General features: G+C 43.1%; 14 non-coding genes across 14 annotated transcripts; all 14 read left to right on the top strand.

Annotated features, from left to right (window-relative positions):
• Nucleotides 1–441: 441 nt before the first annotated feature.
• Nucleotides 442–513, top strand: trnac-gca (transfer RNA cysteine (anticodon GCA)). Its single transcript has one exon. It is a non-coding gene; the product is annotated as a tRNA-Cys (tRNA).
• A 712-nt stretch (nt 514–1225) lies between these two features.
• trnac-gca (transfer RNA cysteine (anticodon GCA)) lies at nt 1226–1297 on the top strand. The gene has a single exon. It is a non-coding gene; the product is annotated as a tRNA-Cys (tRNA).
• Nucleotides 1298–1932: 635 nt separating this feature from the next.
• On the top strand, nt 1933–2004 carry trnac-gca (transfer RNA cysteine (anticodon GCA)). The gene has a single exon. It is a non-coding gene; the product is annotated as a tRNA-Cys (tRNA).
• Nucleotides 2005–2443: 439 nt separating this feature from the next.
• On the top strand, nt 2444–2515 carry trnac-gca (transfer RNA cysteine (anticodon GCA)). The gene has a single exon. It is a non-coding gene; the product is annotated as a tRNA-Cys (tRNA).
• A 650-nt stretch (nt 2516–3165) lies between these two features.
• On the top strand, nt 3166–3237 carry trnac-gca (transfer RNA cysteine (anticodon GCA)). Its single transcript has one exon. It is a non-coding gene; the product is annotated as a tRNA-Cys (tRNA).
• A 3616-nt stretch (nt 3238–6853) lies between these two features.
• Nucleotides 6854–6925, top strand: trnac-gca (transfer RNA cysteine (anticodon GCA)). The gene has a single exon. It is a non-coding gene; the product is annotated as a tRNA-Cys (tRNA).
• A 1168-nt stretch (nt 6926–8093) lies between these two features.
• trnac-gca (transfer RNA cysteine (anticodon GCA)) lies at nt 8094–8165 on the top strand. Its single transcript has one exon. It is a non-coding gene; the product is annotated as a tRNA-Cys (tRNA).
• Nucleotides 8166–8805: 640 nt separating this feature from the next.
• On the top strand, nt 8806–8877 carry trnac-gca (transfer RNA cysteine (anticodon GCA)). Its single transcript has one exon. It is a non-coding gene; the product is annotated as a tRNA-Cys (tRNA).
• Nucleotides 8878–9536: 659 nt separating this feature from the next.
• On the top strand, nt 9537–9608 carry trnac-gca (transfer RNA cysteine (anticodon GCA)). Its single transcript has one exon. It is a non-coding gene; the product is annotated as a tRNA-Cys (tRNA).
• Nucleotides 9609–10331: 723 nt separating this feature from the next.
• On the top strand, nt 10332–10403 carry trnac-gca (transfer RNA cysteine (anticodon GCA)). Its single transcript has one exon. It is a non-coding gene; the product is annotated as a tRNA-Cys (tRNA).
• Nucleotides 10404–13434: 3031 nt separating this feature from the next.
• Nucleotides 13435–13506, top strand: trnac-gca (transfer RNA cysteine (anticodon GCA)). The gene has a single exon. It is a non-coding gene; the product is annotated as a tRNA-Cys (tRNA).
• Nucleotides 13507–14162: 656 nt separating this feature from the next.
• On the top strand, nt 14163–14234 carry trnac-gca (transfer RNA cysteine (anticodon GCA)). The gene has a single exon. It is a non-coding gene; the product is annotated as a tRNA-Cys (tRNA).
• A 457-nt stretch (nt 14235–14691) lies between these two features.
• Nucleotides 14692–14763, top strand: trnac-gca (transfer RNA cysteine (anticodon GCA)). The gene has a single exon. It is a non-coding gene; the product is annotated as a tRNA-Cys (tRNA).
• A 579-nt stretch (nt 14764–15342) lies between these two features.
• trnac-gca (transfer RNA cysteine (anticodon GCA)) lies at nt 15343–15414 on the top strand. The gene has a single exon. It is a non-coding gene; the product is annotated as a tRNA-Cys (tRNA).
• The last annotated feature ends 174 nt before the right edge of the window (nt 15415–15588 follow it).

The raw sequence follows: 15588 nt of genomic DNA, 5'->3' as shown, positions 1-15588 counted from the left end.
TTTGGCTAAAGGAAAATTATGGCAATCAAAATATTATATATGAAATATTATTCTATCTATAGTTCATATTTGACGTCTTGGATTCTTTTCACAATATTGATTATTTCCTCCTTGTAATCTCTGTCTCATCCTAGTGTCATTGGAGTCGACGTTTACAACAATGTTCGCGTAGCTAGTGGTGCGATTAGCCTGTCGTACGTGTTTACTAGACCTGTTGCGAGTCAGGTCCCTAAGATTAGCTTCAATATCGGGTGCTCTGTCCCCGGGAATACACTTGGTTTACTAAGCTGTATGTTCTGGGGATGGAGTCCCTTATGACTACGGTGTGGTGTCCGATAAACTGGGGTGTAGGAATAGCTAAAGAGCTACATCTGTTATGCGTCTCAACAGGTCTACCGTGGCTTGTAGGCTAATATATCTATTTGATGGGCAAAAATTACAGGGGGTATAGCTCAGTGGTAGAGCATTTGACTGCAGATCAAGAGGTCTCCGGTTCAAATCCGGATGCCCCCTAAATATATTATGCGTCCCAACTAATTCATCGCCGCTCAATTAGCTCGCTACAGGTAATTCTAGCAAAAGTGTCTCTGGTGCCTTTAGTTACGAAATGACACTGCTCTAACTGACGGACACGATCCTCCAGTAGCAACTACCTGTGCATGAAGAACAGGAAGCCATACTCACATTCTTTAATTCACCAAGTCTGTTTCATACTGCCTTCAAAGCGTAGTAAATTTGGACCGGGACGAACAGGTTAATGTGGAATTAATTTACTTTTGGCTAAAAGAAAATTAAGGCAATCAAGGTATTTAATATGAAATACTATTCTAACTATAGTTCATAATTGAGGTCCTCGATTTGCATATTTTCACAATATCGATTATTTCTTCTTTGTAATCTCTGACTTTCTCATCCTAGTGTCATTGGAGCCGACGTGTACAACTGTGTGCGCGTAGCTAGTGGTGCGATTAGCTTGTCACATGTGTTTATTAGGCCTGTTGCGAGTCAGCTCTCTGAGATTAGCTTCAATGTCGGGTGCTCTGGCCCCGGGAATACACTTGGTTTACTAAGCTGTATGTTCTGGGGATGGAGTCCCCTATAACTAAGGTGTGGTGTCTGGTAGACTGGGGTGTAGGAATAGCTAAAGAGCTAAATCTATTATGCCTCTCAACAGGTCTACCGTGGCTTGTAGGATAAGATATCTATTTGATGAATAAATGTTTCGGGGGGTATAGCTCAGTGGTAGAGCATTTGACTGCAGATCAAGAGGTCTCCGGTTCAAATCTGGATGCTCCCTAAATTTATTATGCGTCTCAACCGGTTTACCGTGGCTGCTTCGGGCTGCTACAAGCTGGGTCAGTCAGCTAGCTACACCTAACGCTAGCAAACGTGTCCGCGGCGCCCTAAGTTAGGAAATTACTCTCCTCTGACTGGTGGACACGGTCCTCCAGGAGGGCCAACCTGTGCATGCAAAACAGGAAGCCATACTCGTATTTTTTCTTTCATCGAGTCAAGTTCCTGCTACCTCCAAAGCGTAGTAACTTTGAAACGGGACGAACAGGTTAACGTGTATTAACCCACACAGCAGGAGACTCCTATACGTGTCCGTCTTCAAGTCGCCCAACCCGCGTTACTGTCACATTCGTTTTGGCTCTGCCTAGAGAATCAGCTCCTCCTCTAAAAATTGTATGGTCAGACAGTGGATCCTGAGCTGACCGGTGTCTGATCCGCCGACGCAGCAAACTAAACTGGGATGCACCGCCCCCCGCCTATGCAGATCCTAAGCCGACCAATGTCTGATCCGCAGACGTGGACACGCCTAGGCGTCCGGTAGACTGGGGTGTAGGAATAAAGGGATACGTTTATTTTTTGTATCAACCGGTTTATCGTGTCTTGTAGGCCAACAAATCTATTTGATGAAAGAATGTTTCAGGGGGTATATCTCAGTGGTAGAGCATTTGACTGCAGATCAAGAGGTCTCTGGTTCAACTCCGGATGCCCCCTAAATTTATTATGCATCTCAACTGGTTTACCGTGGCTTGGAGGCCCCTTTGTCAGCTTGCTACAGCTAATTCTAGCAAACGTGTCCCTGGCGCCTTAAGTTAGGAAATGTCTCTCCTCTAACTGGCGGATACGATCCTCCATTAGCAACAACCTGTGCATGAAGAACAAGAAACCATACTCACATTCTTTCATTCACCAAATCTGGTTCTTACTCCCTTCAAAGTGTAGTAACTTTAGACCGAGACAAATAGGTTAATGTGAAATTAATTTTCTTTTGGCTGAAAGAAAATTAAAGCAATTTATGAAATACTATTCTAACTATAGTTTATAATGGAGGTCTTGGATTTGCATCTTTTCACAATTTTGATTATATCCTCTTTGTAATCTCCGAGTGTCTTATTCTAGTGTCATTGGAGCCGAAATGTACAATTGTGTTTCAGGGGGTATAGCTCGGTGGTAGAGCATTTGACTGCAGATCAAGAGGTCTTTGGTTCAAATTCGAATACCCCCTAAGTTTATTATGCGTCTCAAACGGTTTACCATGGCTTATGGACCACGCCCCCTAGGTTAAACAATTACTATTCAAATTACTTTTTTCCAACTGGCGGACACAGACAACCTTTACATGAAGAACAGGAAGCCATACTCACATTCTTTCATTCACCGAGTCCGATTCATACTGCCTTCAAAGCGTAGTAACTTTGGACCGGGACGAACAGGTTAATGTGAAATTAATTTACTTTTGGCTAAAAGAAAATTATGGCATTCAATATGTTATATATGAAAGACCATTCTAACTATAGTTTATAATTTAGGTCTGGATTTGCATCTTTTCGTAATATTATTTCCTCTTTGTAATCTCTGACTGTTCCATCCTAGTGTCATTGGAACTATGTTCGCGTAGCTTGCGGTGCGATTAGCGTCATACGCCTGTTGCGAGTCAACTCCCTCAGATTAGCTTCAATGTCGGGTGCTCTGGCCCCAGGAATACACTTGGTTTACTAAACTGTATGTTCTGGGGATGGAGTCCCCTTATGACTAAGGTGTGGTGTCTGGTAGACTGGGGTGTAGGAATAGCTAAAGGGCTAAATATATTATGCCCCTCAACAGGTCTACTGTGACTTGTAGGCTAACATATCTATTTAATAAATTAATGCCTCAGGGGGTATATCTCAGTGGTAGAGCATTTGACTGCAGATCAAGAGGTCTCCGGTTCAAATCCGGCTGCCCCCTAAATTTATTATGTGCCTCAACCGGTTTACCGTGGCTTTATTTACGAAATTACTATGCTCTAACTGGCGGACACGATCCTCCAGTAGCAACAACCTGTGCATGAAAAACAAGAAACCATACTCATATTAATTCATTCACCGAGTCTGGTTCTTACTACCTTCAAAGCGTAGTAACTTTGGACCGGGACGAACAGGTTAATGTGTAATTAATTTACCTTTGGCTAAAGGAAAATTATGGCAATCAATATATCATATATGAAATATTATTCTAACTATAGTTCATATTTGAGGTCTTGGATTCTTTTCACAATATTGATTATTTCCTCTTTGTAATCTCTGTCTCATCCTAGTGTCATTGGAGTCGACGTTTACAACAATGTTCGCGTAGCTAGTGGTGCGATTAGCCTGTCATACGTGTTTACTAGACCTGTTGCGAGTCAGGTCCCTAAGATTAGCTTCAATATCGGGTGCTCTGGCCCCGGGAATACACTTGGTTTACTAAGCTGTATGTTCTGGGGATGGAGTCAATCAATCAATCAATCAATGTTTACTTATATAGCCCTAAATCACTAGTGTCTCAAAGGGCTGCACAAACCACCACGACATCCTCGGTAGGCCCACATAAGGGCAGGGAAAACTCACACCCAGTGGGACGTCTGTGACAATAATGATTATGAGAACCTTAGAGAGGAGGAAAGCAATGGATGTCGAGCGGGTCTAACATGATACTGTGAAAGTTCAATCCACAATGGATCCAACACAGTCGCGAGAGTCCAGTCCAAAGCGGGTCCAACTCAGCAGCGAGAGTCCCGTTCACAGCGGAGCCAGCAGGAAACCATCCCAAGCGGAGGCGGATCAGCAGCGCAGAGATGTCGAGGCGGATCAGCAGCGCAGAGATGTCCCCAGCCGATACACAGGCAAGCAGTACATGGCCACCGGATCGGACCGGACCCCCCCCACAGGGGAGAGTGGGACATAGAAGAAAAAGAAAAGAAACGGCAAATCAACTGGTCTAAAAAGGGAGTCTATTTAAAGGCTACAGTATACAAATGAGTTTTAAGGTGAGACTTAAATGCTTCTACTGAGGTGGCATCTCGAACTGTTACCGGGAGGGCATTCCAGAGTACTGGAGCCCGAACGGAAAACGCTCTATAGCCCGCAGACTTTTTTTGGGCTTTGGGAATCACTAACAAGCCGGAGTCCTTTGAACGCAGATTTCTTGCCGGGACATATGGTACAATACAATCGGCAAGATAGGATGGAGCTAGACCGTGTAGTATTTTATACGTAAGTAGTAAAACCTTAAAGTCACATCTTAAGTGCACAGGAAGCCAGTGCAGGTGAGCCAGTACAGGCGTAATGTGATCAAACTTTCTTGTTCTTGTCAAAAGTCTAGCAGCCGCATTTTGTACCAACTGTAATCTTTTAATGCTAGACATGGGGAGACCCGAAAATAATACGTTACAGTAGTCGAGGCGAGACGTAACAAACGCATGGATAATGATCTCAGCGTCTTTAGTGGACAGAATGGAGCGAATTTTAGCGATATTACGGAGATGAAAGAAGGCCGTTTTAGTAACGCTTTTAATGTGTGCCTCAAAGGAGAGAGTTGGGTCGAAGATAATACCCAGATTCTTTACTGTGTCGCCTTGTTTAATTGTTTGGTTGTCAAAGGTTAGAGTTGTATTATTAAATAGAGTTCGGTGTCTAGCAGGACCGATAATCAGCATTTCCGTTTTTTTGGCGTTGAGTTGCAAAAAGTTAGCGGACGTCCATTGTTTAATTTCATTAAGACACGCCTCCAGCTGACTACAATCCGGCGTGTTGGTCAGCTTTAGGGGCATGTAGAGTTGGGTGTCATCAGCATAACAGTGAAAGCTAACACCGTATTTGCGTATGATGTCACCTAGCGGCAGCATGTAGATGCTGAAGAGTGCAGGGCCAAGGACCGAACCCTGGGGAACTCCACACGTTACCTTAACGTAGTCCGAGGTCACATTGTTATGGGAGACACACTGCATCCTATCAGTAAGATAAGAGTTAAACCAAGACAGGGCTAAGTCTGACATACCAATTCGTGTTTTGATACGTTCTAATAAAATATTATGATCGACGGTATCGAAAGCAGCGCTAAGATCGAGGAGCAGCAACATAGATGACGCATCAGAATCTATCGTTAGCAATAGATCATTAGTCATTTTTGCGAGGGCTGTCTCCGTGGAGTGATTTGCCCTGAAACCGGATTGAAAGGTTTCACATAGATTGTTAGACGCTAAGTGTTCATTTAACTGCTCCGCAACAATTTTTTCGAGGATTTTTGAAATAAAGGGAAGGTGAGACACCGGTCGGTAGTTTACCATGAGGTCAGGATCGAGGTTAGGTCTTTTAAGAAGAGGATGAATAACCGCTTTTTTGAATGCTAGGGGAACAGTGCCCGAGGAAAGTGATAAGTTTATAATATTTAGCACTGATGGACCTAATAATACAAAGAGCTCCTTGATCAGTTTCCCAGGAAGAGGGTCAAGTAAACATGTTGTTTGTTTTATTCCATTTACACGTTGTAACAATTCCTCTAATGTTATTTCCTCAAAACGAGAGAAACTATTTTGGAGGGCAGTATCCGCCGTATATACAATCGTGTCAGTGTTAATAGAACCCCGTTGTAGCTGGGACGCATTGTCTTTAATCTCCTTTCTAATGACTTCAATTTTCTTACTAAAGAATTGCATAAAGTCATCAGCTGAGTGGGTGGAGCTACTGGAAGGAGTCCCTTGTTGGGTTAGCGATGCTACCGTACTAAACAAAAATTTAGGATCGTTTTTATTACGGTGGATGAGATTTGAGTAATAATTAGCTTTAGCTAAGGTAAGCATGCGTTTATAAGTTATTAAACCATCACTAAATGCTTGATGGTGCACCTCAAGTTTAGTCGTGCGCCATTTGCGTTCCAGCTTTCTGCATAATAATTTCTGAGCTCTAGTTTCTTCTGTAAACCACGGGGTGCGCTTTTTTGGAGCCTTTTTTAACTTTAGCGGTGCTATACTATCAATGGTTTCGCGCAGGGCGTCGTTAAAGTTGTTAGTGAGGTTATCAATAGAGCCCACATACTTTGGGAATGGTGCCATTACCGAGGGCAGTAGGTCAGCAAGAGTTGTCGTTGTGGCCGTATTAATGTTGCGGCTGCTATAGCAGTTATTATTATTATTAGTTTGACGAACATGCGTCTGAACCTCGAATTTTATAAGGTAATGATCGGACAATACTTTAGTATACGGGAGTATCGTAACTTTGGAAGCGGTGATACCCCTGACAAGCACTAGGTCTATCGTATTACCGTTGCGATGCGTGGGTTCATTTATTATTTGTGTGAGACCACAGCTATCAATTATAGTCTGGAGCGCTACGCACGGTGGGTCCGATGGGGTATTCATATGGATATTAAAGTCCCCCATTATGATTATATTATCGGCGTGTGTCACTAGAGTCCCCTATAACTAAGGTGTGGTGTCTGGTAGACTGGGGTGTAGGAGTAGCTAAAGAGCTAAATCTATTATGCCTCTCAACAGGTCTACCGTGGCTTGTAGGATAACATATCTATTTGATGAATAAACATTTCAGGGGGTATAGCTCAGTGGTAGAGCATTTGACTGCAGATCAAGAGGTCTCCGCTTCAAATCTGGATGCCCCCTAAATTTATTATGCGTCTCAACCGGTTTACCGTGGCTGCTTCGGGCTGCTACAAGCGGGGTCAGTCAGCTTGCTACACCTAACGCTAGCAAACGTGTCCTCGGCGCCTTAAGTTAGAAAATTACTCTCCTCTGACTGGTGGACACGGTCCTCCAGGAGGGCCAACCTGTGCATGCAAAACAGGAAGCCATACTCGTATTTTTTCTTTCATCGAGTCAAGTTCCTGCTACCTCCAAAGCGTAGTAACTTTGAAACTGGACGAACAGGTTAACGTGAATTAACCCGCACAGCAGGAGACTCCTATACGTATCCGTCTTCAAGTCGCCCAACCCGCGTTACTGTCACATTCGTTTTGGCTCTGCCTAGAGATTCCGCTCCTCCTCTAAAAATTGTACGGTCAGACAGCGGATCCTGAGCTGACCGGTGTCTGATCCGCGTACGCGTACGCAGCAAACTAAACTGGTATGCACCGCCCCTCCGCCTACGCAGATCCTCAGCCGACCAATGTCTGATCCACGGACGTGGACACGCCTAGGCGTCCGGTAGACTGGGGTGTAGGAATAGCTAAAGGGATACGTTTATTTTTCGTATCAATCGGTTTACCGTGTCTTGTAGGCCAACATATCTATTTGATGAAATAGTGTTTCAGGGGGTATAGCTCAGTGGTAGCGCATTTGACTGCAGATCTCCGGTTCAACTGCGGATGCCCCCTAAATATACTGTAATATGCGTCTCAAAAACGTTTTTTCCGTGGCTTGTAGGCTACCTAGTCAGCTCACTACAGCTAATTCTGGCAAACGTGTCGTCGGTGCCTTTCTTTACGAAATTACTAAGATCTAACTGAAGGACACAGGTCTCCAGTAGCAATAACCTATGCATGAAGAACAAGAAACCATACTCACATTATTTAATTCACCGAGTCCGTTTCTTATTGCCTTCAAAGTGTAGTAACTTTGGACCGGGTCGAACAGGTTAATATGAAATTAATTTTCTTTTGGCTAAAAGAAAACTAAAGCAATCAATGTATTTTATATGAAATACTATTCTAACTATAGTTTATAATTGAGGTCTCGGATTTGCATCTTTTCACAATTTTGATTATATCCTCTTTGTAATCTCTGAGTGTCTCATTCTAGTGTCATTGGAGCCGAAATGTACAATTATTTTTTAGGGGGTATAGCTCATTGGTAGAGCATTTGACTGCAGATCAAGAGGTCTTTGGTTCAAATCCAAATCCCCCCTAAGTTTATTGTGCATCTCAAACGGTATACCATGGCTTGTGGATCGCGCACCTTAGGTCAAAAAATTACTCTTCTAATTACTTTTCACCAACTGGCGGACACAGACAACCTGTGCATGAAGAACAGGAAGCCATATTCACATTCTTTCATTCACCGAGTCCGATTCATACTGCCTTCAAAGCGTAGTAACTTTGGACCGGGACAAACAGGTTAATGTGAAATTAATTTACTTTTGGCTAAAAGAAAATTATGGCATTCAATATGTTATATATGAAAGACCATTCTAACTATAGTTTATAATTTAGGTCTTGGATTTGCATCTTTTCATAATATGATTTCCTCTTTGTAATCTCTGACTGTTCCATCCTAGTGTCATTGGAACTATGTTTGCGTAGATTAGCCTCATACGCCTGTTGCGAGTCAACTTCCTCTGTTTAGCTTCAATATCGGGTGCTCTGGCCCCAGGAATACACTTGGTTTACTAAACTGTATGTTCCGGGGGAACGAGTCCCTTATGACTAAGGTGTGGCATCCAGTAGACTGGTGTATAGGACTAGCTAAAGGGTTAAGTCTATTATGCATCATAACGAGTTTAACGTGGCTTGTGGGCTAACATATCTATTTGATGAGAAAGTGTTTCAGGGGGTATAGCTCAGTGGTAGAGCATTTGACTGCAGATCAAGAGGTCTCCGGTTCAAATCCGGATGCCCCCTAAATTTATTATGCACCTCAACCGGTTTACCGTGGCTTTATTTACGAAATTACTGTGCTTTAACTGGCGGACACGATCCTCCAGTAGCAACAACCTGTGCATGAAAACAAGAAACCATACTCACATTAATTCATTCACCGAGTCTGGTTCTTACTACCTTCAAAGTGTAGTAACTTTGGACCGGGACAAACAGGTTAATGTGTAATTAATTTACCTTTGGCTAAAGGAAATTATGGCAATCAATATATTATATATGAAATATTATTCTAACTGTAGTTCATATTTGAGGTCTTGGATTTGCATCTTTTCACAATATTGATTATTTCCTCCTTGTAATCTCTGTCTCATCCTAGTGTCATTGGAGTCGACGTTTACAACTATGTTCGCGTAGCTAGTGGTGCGATTAGCCTGTCGTACGTGTTTACTAGACCTGTTGCGAGTCAGGTCCCTAAGATTAGCTTCAATATCAGGTGCTCTGGCCCCGGGAATACACTTGGTTTACTAAGCTGTATGTTCTGGGGATGGAGTCCTCTGTGACTAAGGTGTGGTGTCAGATAAACTGGAGTGTAGGAATAGCGAAAGAGCTACATCTATTATGCGTCTCAACAGGTCTACCGTGGCATGTAGGCTAACATATCTATTTGATGGGCAATAATTACAGGGGGTATGGCTCAGTGGTAGAGCATTTGACTGCAGATCAAGAAGTCTCCGGTTCAACTCCGGATGCCCCCTAACTTTATTATGCGTCTCAACTAATTCACTGCGGCTCATGGGCCGCTCAATTAGCTCGCTACAGGTAATTCTAGCAAAAGTGTCCCTGGCACCTTTAGTTACGAAATGACACTGCTCTAACTGACGGACACGATCCTCCAGTAGCAACTACCTGTGCATGAAGAATAGGAAGCCATACTCACATTCTTTCATTCACCAAATCCGCTTCTTACTGCCTTCAAAGCGTAGTAAATTTGGACCGGGACGAACAGGTTAATGTGGAATTAATTTACTTTTGGCTAAAAGAAAATTAAGTCAATCAAAGTATTTAATATGAAATACTATTCTAACTATAGTTCATAATTGAGGTCTTGGATTTGCATATTTTCACAATATTGATTATTTCTTCCTTGTAATTTCTGACTTTCTCATCCTAGTGTCATTGGAGCCGACGTATACAACTATGTTCGCGTAGCTAGTGGTGCGATTAGCTTGTCACATGTGTTTATTAGGCCTGTTGCGAGTCAGCTCTCTGAGATTAGCTTCAATGTCGGGTGCTCTGGCCCCGGGAATACACTTGGTTTACTAAACTGTATGTTCTGGGGATGGAGTCCCCTATAACTAAGGTGTGGTGTCTGGTAGACTGGGGTGTAGGAATAGCTAAAGAGCTAAATCTATTATGCGTCTCAACAGGTCTACCGTGGCTTGTAGGCTAACATATCTATTTGATGATTAAAGGTTTCAGGGGGTATAGCTCAGTGGTAGAGCATTTGACTGCAGATCAAGAGGTCTCCAGTTCAAATCTGGATGCCCCCTAAATTTATTTTGCATCTCAACCGGTTTACCGGGGCTTGTTCGGCTGCTTCGGGCTGCTACAAGCTGGGTCAGTCAGCTTGCTACACCTAACGCTAGCAAACGTGTCCGCGGCACCTTAAAGGGGAACATTATCACAATTTCAAAAAGGTTAAAAACAATAAAAATCAGTTCCCAGTGGCTTGTTGTGTTTTTTGAAGTTTTTTTCAAAATTTTAAAGGTCTCGGAATATCCTTAAAAAAAGCTTTAAAGGGGAACATTATCACCAGACCTATGTAAGCGTCAATATTATACCTTGATGGTGCAGAAAAAAGACCATCTATTTTTTTAACCGATTTCCGAACTCTAAATGGGTGAATTTTGGCGAATTAAACGCCTTTCTGTTTATCGCGTTAGAGGCGATGACCTCAGAATGTGACGTCGCCGAGGTAACACACCCGCCCTTTTCATTTTCAACACATTACAAACACCGGGTCTCAGCTCTGTTATTTTCAGTTTTTTTGACTATTTTTTGGAACCTTGGAGACATCATGCCTCGTCGGTGTGTTGTCGGAGGGTGTAACAACACTAACAGGGAGGGATTCAAGTTGCACCACTGGCCCGAAGATGCCAAAGTGTCTGCCGCCAGACCCCCATTGAATGTGCTGGAGTTTCTCCACATTTTACCGGCGATGTTAAGGAAGACATGGCACAGAGATGTATGGATAACCCGTAGATGCATTTGCAACTATATTACGTTTCCTTCCACCCACATTTAATGCGAAAAAAAACTTACCAATCGACGGATTTAAGTTGCTCCAGTGTCAAAAGATGCGAAAGTCCTGATCGTTTGGTCCGCACATTTTACCGGCGATGCTAACGCAGCTATTCGGCCATGCTACGGCTATGAATAGCGTCAATAGCTATTCGCTCAATAGCTTCAGTTTCTTCTTCAATATTTTCATACTCCAACCATCTTTTTAAATACGTGCATAATCTGTTGAATCGTTTAAATCGCTGAAATCCGAGATTGAATCCGAGCTAATGTCACTATATCTTGCTGTGGTATTCCCATTGTTTGTTTACATTGGCAGCACTGTATGACGTCACAGGGAAATGGCCAGTGTCTTCGCAGAGAGCGAAAAAAATGCACTTTAAAGCTTTATTTAGGGATATTCTGAGACCGGTAAAATTTTTAAAAAAACTTCAAAAAATACAACAAGCCGCTGGGAACTGATTTTTTATTGTTTTTAACCCTTTTGAAATTGTGATAATTTTCCCCTCTAAAGTGCTTGATTTTCGCTATTTGCAATGCGACTATCCATTTCCCTGTGACGTCATACAGTGCTGCCAATGTAAACAAACAAAAGTGAATACCACAGCAAGATACAGCGACATTAGCTCGGATTCAGACTCGGATTTCAGCGGCTTAAGCGATTCAACACATTACGCATGTATTGAAACGGATGGTTGGAGTATGAAAGTATTAAAGAAGAAACTGAAGCTATTGAGCGAATAGCTATTGACGCTATTCATAGCCATAGCATGGGCGAATAGCTGCGTTAGCATCGCCGGTAAAATGTGCAGACCTAACGATCAGGACTTTCGCATCTTTTGACACTGGAGCAACTTAAATCCGTCGATTGGTAAGTGGTTTTTTTCGCATTAAATATGGGTGGAAGGAAACGTAATATAGTTGCAAATGCATCTGCAGGTTATCCATACATCTCTGTTCCATGTCTGCTTTAGCACCGCCGGTAAATAGCATGTTAGCATCGATTAACTTAGCATGTTAGCATCGATTAGCTGGCAGTCAACATCAACAAAACTCACCTTTGTGATTTTGTTGTCGTTGCAAATGCATCTGCAGGTTATCCATACATCTCTGTGCCATGTCTGCTTCAGCACCGCCGGTAAATAGCATGTTAGCGTCGCTAAGCGTAGCATGTTAGCATTGATTAGCTCGCAGTCATGCCGCGACCAATTATGTCTGATTAGCACATAAGTCAACATCAACAAAACTCACCTTTGTGATTTCGTTGACATTATCGTTGCAAATGCATCTGCAGGTTATCCATACATCTCTGTGCCATGTCTGTCATCGCCGGTAAAATGTGGAGACACTCCGGTACATTCAATGGGGGTCTGGCGGCATACGATTTCGCATCTTCGGGCCAGTGGTGCAACTTGAATCCCTCCCTGTTAGTGTTGTTACACCCTCCGACAACACACTGACGAGGCATGATGTCTCCAAGGTTCCAAAAAATAGTCGAAAAAACGGAAAATAACAGAGCTGAGACCCAATGTTTACAATGTGTTGAAAATGAAAACGGTGGGTGTGTTACCTCGGTGACGTCACGTTCTGATGTCATCGCTTCCAGAGCAATAAACAGAAAGCCGTTTAATTTGCCAAAATTCACCCATTTAGAGTTCGGAAATCGGATAAAAAAATATATGGTCTTTTTTCTGCACTATCAAGGTATAATATTGACGCTTTACGTAGGTCTGGTGATAATGTTCCCCTTTAAGTTAGAAAATTACTCTCCTCTGACTGGTGGACACGGTCCTCCAGGAGGGCCAACCTGTGCATGCAAAACAGGAAGCCATACTCATATTTTTTCTTTCATCGAGTCAAGTTCCTGCTACCTCCAAAGCGTAGTAACTTTGAAACTGGACGAACAGGTTAACGTGAATTAACCCACACAGCAGGAGACTCCTATACGTATCCGTCTTCAAGTCGCCCAAACCGCGTTACTGTTACATTCGTTTTGGCTCTGCCTAGAGAATCAGCTCCTCCTCTAAAAATTGTACGGTCAGACAGCGGATCCTGAGCTAAACGGTGTCTGATCCATGTACGCAGCAAACTAAACTGTGATGCACCGCCCCCCGCCTATGCAGATCCTGAGCCGACCAATGTCTGATCCGCGGACGTGGACACGCCTAGGCGTCCGGTAGACTGGGGTGTAGGAATAAAGGGATACGTTTATTTTTTGTATCAACCGGTTTATCGTGTCTTGTAGGCCAACATATCTATTTTTGATGAAAGAATGTTTCAGGGGGTATAGCTCAGTGGTAGAGCGTTTGACTGCAGATCAAGAGGTCTCCGGTTCAAATCCGGATGCCCCCTAAATTTATTATGCGCCTCAGCCGGTTTACCGTGGCTTTAGTTACGAAATTACTGTGCTCTAACTGGCGGACACGATCCTCCAGTAGCAACAACCTGTGCATGAAAAACAAGAAACCATACTCACATTAATTAATTCACCCAGTCTGGTTCTTACTACCTTCAAAGTGTAGTAACTTTGGACCGGGACAAACAGGTTAATGTGTAATTAATTTACCTTTGGCTAAAGGAAAATTATGGCAATCAAAATATTATATATGAAATATTATTCTATCTATAGTTCATATTTGACGTCTTGGATTCTTTTCACAATATTGATTATTTCCTCCTTGTAATCTCTGTCTCATCCTAGTGTCATTGGAGTCGACGTTTACAACAATGTTCGCGTAGCTAGTGGTGCGATTAGCCTGTCGTACGTGTTTACTAGACCTGTTGCGAGTCAGGTCCCTAAGATTAGCTTCAATATCGGGTGCTCTGTCCCCGGGAATACACTTGGTTTACTAAGGTGTATGTTCTGGGGATGGAGTCCCTTATGACTACGGTGTGGTGTCCGATAAACTGGGGTGTAGGAATAGCTAGAGAGCTACATCTATTATGCGTCTCAACAGGTCTACCGTGGCTTGTAGGCTAACATATCTATTTGATGGTCTAGAATTACAGGGGGTATAGCTCAGTGGTAGAGCATTTGACTGCAGATCAAGAGGTCTCCGGTTCAACTCCGGATGCCCCCTAAATATACTGTAATATGCGTCTCAAACGGTTTTTCCGTGGCTTGTAGGCTGCCTAGTCAGCTCACTACAGCTAATTCTGGCGAACGTGTCGTCGGCGCCTTTCTTTACGAAATTACTAAGATCTAACTGGCGGACACAGTTCTCCAGTAGCAATAACCTTTTCATGAAGAACAAGAAACCATACTCACATTATTTAATTCACCGAGTCCGGTTCTTACTGACTTCAAAGTGTAGTAACTTTGGACCGGGACGAACAGGTTAATATGAAATTAATTTTCTTTTGGCTAAAAGAAAATTAAAGCAATCACTGTATTTTATATGAAATACTATTCTAACTGTAGTTTATAATGGAGGTTTTGGATTTGCATCTTTTCACAATTTTGATTATATCCTCTTTGTAATCTCTGAGTGTCTCATTCTAGTGTCTTTGGAGCCGAAATGTACAATTATTTTTTTAGGTGGTATAGCTCAGTGGTAGAGCATTTGACTGCAGATCAAGAGGTCTTTGGTTCAAATCCAAATGCCCTCAAGTTTATTATGCGTCTCAAACGGTATACCATGGCTTGTGGATCACGCACCTTAGGTCAAAAAATTACTCTCCTCTGACTGGTGGACACGGTCCTCCAGGAGGGCCAACCTGTGCATGCAAAACAGGAAGCCATACTCTTATTTTTTCTTTCATCGAGTCAAGTTCCTGCTACCTCCAAAGCGGAGTAACTTTGAAACGGGACGAACAGGTTAACGTGAATTAACCCACACAGCAGGAGACTCCTATACGTATCCGTCTTCAAGTCGCCCAACCCGCGTTACTGTCACATTCGTTTTGGCTCTGCCTAGAGAATCCGTTCCTCCTCTAAAAATTGTATGGTCAGACAGCGGATCCTGAGCTAAACGGTGTCTGATCCGCGGACGCAGCAAACTAAACTGGGATGCACCGCCCCCCGCCTATGCAGATCCTGAGCCGACCAATGTCTGATACGCGGACGTGGACACGCCTAGGCGTCCGGTAGACTGGGGTGTAGGAATAAAGGGATACGTTTATTTTTTGTATCAACCGGTTTATTGTGTCTTGTAGGCCAACAAATCTATTTGATGAAGGAATGTTTCAGGGGGTATAGCTCAGTGGTAGAGCATTTGACTGCAGATCGAGAGGTCTCCGGTTCAACTCCGGATGCCCCCTAAATTTATTATGCGTCTCAGCTGGTTTACCGTGGCTTGGAGGCCGCTTTGTCAGCTTGCTACAGCTAATTCTAGCAAACGTGTCCCTGGCGCCTTAAGTTAGGAAATGTCTCTTCTCTAACTGGCGGACACGATCCTCCAGTAGCAACAACCTGTGCATGAAGAACAAGAAGCC

This window comes from Nerophis ophidion, linkage group LG17 (genome assembly GCF_033978795.1).
Source record: "Nerophis ophidion isolate RoL-2023_Sa linkage group LG17, RoL_Noph_v1.0, whole genome shotgun sequence".
Classification (NCBI taxonomy): Eukaryota; Metazoa; Chordata; class Actinopteri; order Syngnathiformes; family Syngnathidae; genus Nerophis; species Nerophis ophidion.
The sequence above is the reverse complement of the archived record's forward strand: the minus strand, read 5'-3'. Positions and strand labels throughout refer to the sequence as shown.